The following is an 8103-nucleotide window of genomic DNA, read 5'->3' as shown; positions in this document are numbered from 1 at the left end:
ATTTGGGGAGAAAAGGGGATAAATAAATGAATAAATAAATAATAACATACCCACATCAATTGCAAAGCTCTGTGCTCATACTTAATGTAAATTCCTCATGGTCGCTATAATGTGGTTCGTTCTCGGTGGGGCATGTGGAGAGTTGAGTGTGGATGCGGCAGGGGATGGCGTGAAGCCTCCACACACGCTATGTCTCCGTGGCAACGCGCTCAACAAGCCACGTGATAAAATGGTCTCAGACACGGAGGCAGCTCGCCTCGGTTTTGGTGGACGGTAGGGGTCTCCCCCGCCCCTGGCAGTGGTAACCGCTCCAGGCGGTTAGTTGGGAGCCCCTCCTCCCCTCGTGGTCGGTGGCCGTTCCTCCGCTTCCAGGTGCCCGGGCTCCTCCATCCTCCGTCCTGCTCCGTTGGGGTGGATGGTAGTGGCGAGAACTCCACTACAGCGCATCCCTCCTCCTTCCCGGGTTTCAGCACCAGTGTAAAGGTATAAATGGAAAGGAGGAGGCGAGAACCGGCATGACAATATAAATAACAGTTTAATGAAGAACTGAACCAAAAAGACAAACACACAATGGTGTCGGACAGCTGCACGTAAATCTCTCTCTCTGTCGCACTGCCTTCTCCAGTCGGCCCTTATCCCTCTCTGAGGCTTGATTAGCCTGATTAGGGGTCGGGTGTGTAGCATCGCGACCCGCCCTCCGCCCTGTCACAGTCATTTAAAAAAGTATTTTTAAGCATGTGCAATGTAGTCAGCCAGAGGACATGCTACCCCATTTTGGTTCATCCCAAATGAAATAAAACGAAACAAAATTCTTTGCAGTTATTTTATGTCAGTTGTGCTTTAGAAATAAAACTGGATTGAAATCAAGAGAGGAAAACAGTTTGTTAAGGGTTTCTAAAAGTTTTGTACATTTTCCTACAGCTTTATCTAAATATTTATACATGAATATTGTTTTAAATGGCCAGATCAAATATAATAATGCATTCATCACTTCGCAGCTCTCTAATTGTATTTAAAGTGAATCATGTAGATTACAGCAGGATAAAGGCAAAGAATTGTCTCAATGAATGACTAATAGTTTTCATTTTATTTCTCTCCTGACGGAGAAGACTTTGGCTATTGTGCTCATTTATTTAGTCTAAATTGAATCAATACCAAGTCCTCCGTAAGGAGCCAGTGAAATGCTCCTCTATTTGTATTCCCAGAGTATTGTAGTACCTTAATATTTATTCTCATTAGAAGATGAACTCATTGAACCCTTGAACATGTGCAGCATATCAGTTACAGGCAGGACTGGTATGACTTGATTTCAAGGGGATGACATTTCACATCCAAACAACTGTGATGTTTCTCTGCTGGCTTGCATAACAACATGATCAGTGAGCATTACTACTGTATAATATTTCATATGTAAAGGGATATTTAGTGTTAATATTCAGAAGAAAAAAAAGCTAAATTTTCCATAGTAGTCTCAGACTTTTGGAGCACCTTTAAAAATGTAATTATCCTTTTCAAATGTTCAAAATGATCGAAGCAACAGGAAGTTATTTCAGACAGACGAGGGCATTCTGAGCCATTTATAATTCATTTGTATTGAGATTTCACAGAGGGAATTTATTATTTATGAAAAAATGGCCAGTCCATTAACATCAAAATACAAATTGCTTTAAAGGTATAGCCACAAGATGTAAACATCATACATGTTAAACATGATTTTAGTGTGATTAAATAACATAGTTATTTTTGATGTTGTGTTGTTATGGCAACGAAGTTGTAATATTGGCTATAACATTACACTGATCAGGATTTTATAACACTAAAATCACATTAAGGCATATAATGTTACATCCTGTGGCTATCCTTTATTTAGGTGTTGATAGACTGGCCCCGTTCACTCCCATTGTAAGTGCTTCACTGTTACCATGACGAATATCAACATTACGCCACTAATGCTGTCGACGGAGCTCAAATTGTACTGAACCCAAAATATTCCTTTAATAGTTCACCCCTGAAAAATGAACAGTCATTTTGTCATCATTTACTCTCCCTCATGTCATTTACGACCCCAAATCATTTTCTCTCTCCCATGAAACACAAAAGGAGATGTTTGGCAGAATCTCCAAGCAGTTCTTTTTCATATAAGGAAAGTAAATGGTGTTTTATACTGCCAAAAAGCACCGTCAAAGTCATACAATAGCTTTGTGTGAAGAACAGACCAAAATTTAAGACATTATTCACTGATAATCTTTATTCACTTCAACTTTAATTATTTAGCGAGGACGTGTTAGAAACCAAACAGACTGATGCCAACATAAAAGTGTAACAGGAGCCAGCTGGTATGTGATAGCTGTGCGGCATGTGTAAACCTCACTCCCCTGACCTCAAGATGCGCACTAGCGACTGACACTAGAGGCTGTGGCCTTTAACCTCCTCGATAGCACACCCGCCTCCCATGCCGGCAGACACCAGTTCAAATCCCACTCGGAGGGGGTCGAGCAGGACCGGTTACAGTAGCAAGCAGCGGCAATATAGTTCATGCATATCAGTCCACTGGTGTGTTCTCGTGCCATGAGAAGCTTTGATGCATGCAGTCATGCAAAAAAATATACATTAATTGTCTGCTTCAACAGCGGCACATGAAAGCAACCCAGAACTCAAGGGATCTGCAGGCAATAATCTCACTACCATTCAATCCCCACAGTCATAAGCTTTCATTACATTTTCAAATGTTTTGCTCTTGTACTTTTGCGTTCAGTAGCTATTCTGTATGGTTCATTCCCTCTGCAGTGAGCTGCACAGGAACAAGGTGCATGAGCATGAACTGTTTGTGCACTGAATGGAGGGGGGGGACAATTTATTGTTGGAGTGCCTATAAGAAGTATTAAAGATCCCTTAATATCCTGGTAGATTCTGGTTCAGAACAAACTTTCCTTCATTTTCAAGGCCCAACTGTACATGGTAAAATCCCAGATATATGGGGCTCTCAATGTGTCAAGGGGTGGGGTAACTGATTTTAGTAATAGACCTACCTATCTCTGTGTAAATATAAAATAATGATGCAGTCACCTTTCTAAGGTGATTTTTATGACCTATATATTTGTTCCTCCAAAATCATAGACTCATTTTTTACCATTTTGACCCCCTCTACCTAGTAATGAATCACTCAGTAAATATTGATCCAAGGCATTTAATATTTTGACTTTCATCATCATTTATACTTGTAATTATAGTTCTTCAGAAAAATGTACAAAATAAAAATACCAGCTGAGGAAGTGTCTTAAAATGTGGTTGGTTTGACATGGAATAACCCTTCTGTTTTGTTAATATACAACTTGGTCCGCACACGTTGCATTTCTTATTAATTATGTCACTAGGGCATAGTTAGGTGGTTGCTAGGGTGTTCTGGGTAGTTTCTAGGGTGTTCTGGGTGGTTGCTAGGGTGAGGCTAGGGTGTTCTGGGTGGTTTCTAGGGTGTTGCTAGGTTAAAAATAGTCTCTTAAAATATTTTATTTTGTGGAAAATGATTTTCTATCTTTTTGGAACAAAAAAAATCATGAAGGTATTTACTTTTACTTTGTGGTTTAATAATTCAATCATCAGAAGGTTTATATATTATGCTTCAAAATGGGCAATGTAAATATATATATTTTCTTCTTGTTACTGAAACTGATTTGACATCTACTCTACTCGTTTTAGGATGACAGTTTAATTAGTAAAAGCGATTAAGCCGCAGTGCATCTCTTTCAGATGTGGCACAGTGTCTGTTTGAAGATTTGGACTCTCTCTGTCCTAAGGCTTTTGTAATATTCTTGTGGCAGAGGGTTTTTCATGCACTGTGCTAATCAAGGATATTCCCCATGTGGTGACAGCAACTGCAGAGGATTTAGAGGAGCTCACAGTTTGTGTTCGAGGAGACACTACAACACCCAGTTTAAATATGAATAGAGCAATAATATGGTGCTGTTTGAATAGAATAATATTGCATATAATGGTTGCCAGGAAGTCAGTAATACAAAACAATGTCTACATCTTGTACAAATGTCTTTAAATATTTAAAGATTTTAGCATTTCCTTCCTTAAATGTGTGTGTTTTGAATATAACTAAAGGTGTTAAATAAAAAAATAAAATAAAATTCTTTCCACCCAATCACCTGTTTTTTACTCTCAAGCTGTGTTTTTTTATGTTGATTTCAAATAACTCTTAAATTAGAATTTTGGGGAATTCTCTCCTCAACTAAAAGTCAAATGTCATATTTACACACACACACACACACACACACACACACACACTGTAGTGTTTCCATGTTTTATGGGGACTTTCCATAGACATAATGGTTTTTATACTGTACAAACTTTATATTCTATCCCCTAAACCTAACCCTCACAGAAAACTTTCTGCATTTTTACATTTTCAAAAAACAAAATTTAGTATGATTTATAAGCTGTTTTCCTCATGGGGACCGACAAAATGTCCCCACAAGGTCAAACATTTTGGGTTTTACTATCCTTATGGGGACATTTGGTCCCCACAAAGTGATAAATACACGCTCACACACACACACACACACACACGCACAAAGACAAAGATCCCCCATTTAGCCTTAACAGACTGTAGGGGCAAGTGCTGTTAGCAAGCACCTATGAAGGCCGGAACGGTACACGAGGGGGTGGGTGGCCAGCACCACGCCCGACCGCCTTTGTCTCCCCAGTGGCAATGCTCCCCACACACGCACACACACATGCGCACGCACACACGCACTACACACACACACACACACAGCGGTGGTAGAGTGGATCGGCCACTAATCGCAGGGTTTGTGGTTTGATTCCCGGCCCACATGACTCCACATGCCGAAGTGTCCTTGGGCAAGACACTGAACCCCAAGTTGCTCCCAATGGCAGGCTAGCACATTGCACGGCAGCCATCATTGGTGTATGAGTGTGTGAATGAGTCACATTGTAAAGCGCTTTGAAAACCGCTAAGGTTAAAAAGGCGCTATATAAGTGCAGACCATTTACAATAAAATTCATGTAAAACGCAAATCTCTCGTGATTTAATGCTTTAGCATTCCAGTGATTCACGTCTCTTGAATCCGTTCACCAAAATACTTTGCTTAGATTTATTCACTGATTCCTTAAGTGACAATTTCCGCCAGTAGGTGGCGACAAACAAACGTCTTATATTTGTTACGAGTGAGTGATTTGAACCATCCGGTTCGTTAAAGATGCGTTTGGCGACTGAAACAATGAAAGTGAACAAGAACGATTCATTCACTTCAAAGATTCATTTAAAAACTCTGATTGAACAAAGCACCTCAACAGAGAGCGGAGTTGTTTGATTTTGCCTGATGCATGAAAAGCAGGAGTTTGAGCCAAGCGACAGAACGCATTGAGAAGTGAGGGCAAATTTCTGTTGCTGCAATCCACTTCCATGAATCCCAGTCCAGCGGAGTAGAAATACACAAACTCCCAGCATTCCAAACGGCCTAAATGATGTCTTCGGAGGGCACTTTGAAGGGAGAACAGTCGTAATTGACATGCTGTAAGGTCCAAACAGAATTTCGAATAAAAGTTACTTCCAAATAACGGTTGTTTTTGAGCTCCACTCTCTTTAGCATTCAAAGCTCTCACAGTGGATGGTTAAATCTTCAAAGGGAATAGGGCTCAGGGATGATCACTTCTGAATGGATCGCACCCAATATCTGCCCCTTTTTGTGTCTGAAGCATAAGTTCAATTTAATTTGACTTCTTTGTTGAACTTATTAAAGCAAAATCACACTCGCAATTTTATTGTTTGGCCTCAAAATCAGTCATAGGCTTTACTAGACCCTTTTTAGGAGGGCTTCAGCCTTCAGTGACTTTGCAATCATCACGTAAGTGTCTTCAACAGATGCCGCCGCAATGCTGCACTTGTTTGAAGTGACTCGCTTTGGTGGCTTTTCTTGCCTGTCAGACTGACTAAAGCACAAGCCACTAGCGTTAGTGTGAGCTGTGAAGGAGCATATCCTTGGTTTGACCCACTGAACGAATACGCCCCATTTAGTCCTTAAATTCATGAACGATAGAAGATCAGCGTCTTTTAACCGATTTATGGAGAGGAGGCATGTTGCTTGTTTAATTAGGTAAGCTCTTTAACAAGGAGAGAAAGGGGATGGATTAATTAAGAGTAAAAGTAATGACAATACAATGACATCAGGACGTAATTAAACCTATAATTATTTTTAGGCTATGTTGTCTTTTTTTGTATATTCCTTGATGTTCATGCACAACAGCAGTTCAGAGGATGATGTGCTTTGTTGTCATTTGCAGGGAAAATGCTTATGATATTTATACCTAGATTCACCATGTCTTTTATTAGACATGCTAATTTGAATAAAGTATAATTAGACTTATTTTGTTCTCTGTGCTTTATCAGTGGTTTACTGAATCAATCAGACGTTGATTTGTTGCCACCAACTGCTGCAACGTAAATATATATATACATTGCCCATTTTGAAGCATAATATATAAACCATCTGATGCATGAATTATTAAATGAAAATACCTTTTCCACAAAATAAAATATTTGTAACCTAGCAACACCCTAGCAACCAACCAGAACACCCTAGCAACTGCCTAGCAACCCCCTAACTATGCCCTAGTGACACAATTAATAAAGAAAGGCAATGTGTGTGGACCATGTTATATATTAACAAAACAGAAGGGTTATTCCATCAGGAAGACTCGCAGATTTGAGTGAGATTTAAGATGACATTTATTTGATTCATATAAAACAGAAAAGTAATGTTTCTCTTTGGCGTAGGCCCGTCTGGCGGTCCGAGGGAGTTGTACTCGGAACCGTCATATCCTGCCGGAGATAGAAGGCAGGGGCGAGGAGCCTACCCCCGTGCAGGACGGGACTCAACTGGTGGTGGTGGGGTGGAGGAGGTTGCCGTGTAAGTGCACTGAAACAGCAAAGTAATGCGTACATGTGATTGGCTGGGAGTTACCCAGCTAATGATGTGATGATGTACAGCTGCTAGTCATCCCGCTAGAACTACGCTGCGCTTACATTTCCATGTCAAGTGTGTTACAAAAATAGTTATCTGAACGAATCAGTGACCAAATCTGAACTAATCATATATATATATATATATATATATATATATATATATATATATATATATATATATATATATATATATATATATATATATATATATATATATATTTTATTTTTATTTATTTATTTATTTATTTTTCCCAGGGTTATTATATTGAAATTAAATTCTCTTTTCAGAGTGATTTACTCTTTTGAATGAAATTAAAAGACACGAATCATGAGTCACATGCAGAGAAACATCATGATTTAATTCACTTAACTAAATATCAACCAAGCTAAATGTAATATTTATTGTAATAATAGTTTTTTGTGGAGTTTGGTATATGTTTATTCTACAGTAGTTGAAAAATTATTTATTTTCTGTAAAAACATATATTGTTTTTTATTTGTTAATAAATGTAAAATAAAATAAAAAATGTTTTTGTATTGTTCTTTAAAAGTTTCAGTTTTTTTAATAACTTACCAAAACAGTATCTATGCTAAAGAGTGGAATACATTAAATGTGCACATCTTGGGACCTGGGTAGCACAGCGAATATAGACGCTGACTATCACACCTGGAGTCGCGAGTTGGAATCCAGGGTGTGCTAAGAGACTCCAGCCAGGTCTCCTAAGCAACCAAATTGGCTCGGTTGCTAGGGAGGGTAGAGTCACATGGGGTAATCTCCTCGTGGTCATGATAAGGGGTTCTCGCTCTCAATGGGGCGTGTGGTGAGTTGTGTGTGGATCGTGGAGAGTAGCATGAGCCTCCACATGCAGTGAGTCTCCGCGGTGTCATGCACAACGAGTCACGTGATAAGATGCAACTGAGACTTTTTGAGGCGAGTACCTGTGCCACCACGATGACTTAGTAAGCAGTGGGAATTGTGCATACCGAAAAGGGGATAAAAAATAAAATTAATTAAATAAATAAATAAAAATGTGCACATCTAAAGGCGGTTGCACACCGGACGAAAAAGTGTACGCAAAAGTTACCCAGGTTTTTTCCCTTCAAGTATAATC

The sequence above is a fragment of the Xyrauchen texanus genome, chromosome 22 (genome assembly GCF_025860055.1).
Source record: "Xyrauchen texanus isolate HMW12.3.18 chromosome 22, RBS_HiC_50CHRs, whole genome shotgun sequence".
NCBI classification, from domain to species: Eukaryota; Metazoa; Chordata; class Actinopteri; order Cypriniformes; family Catostomidae; genus Xyrauchen; species Xyrauchen texanus.
Note: the sequence above shows the minus strand (reverse complement) of the source record.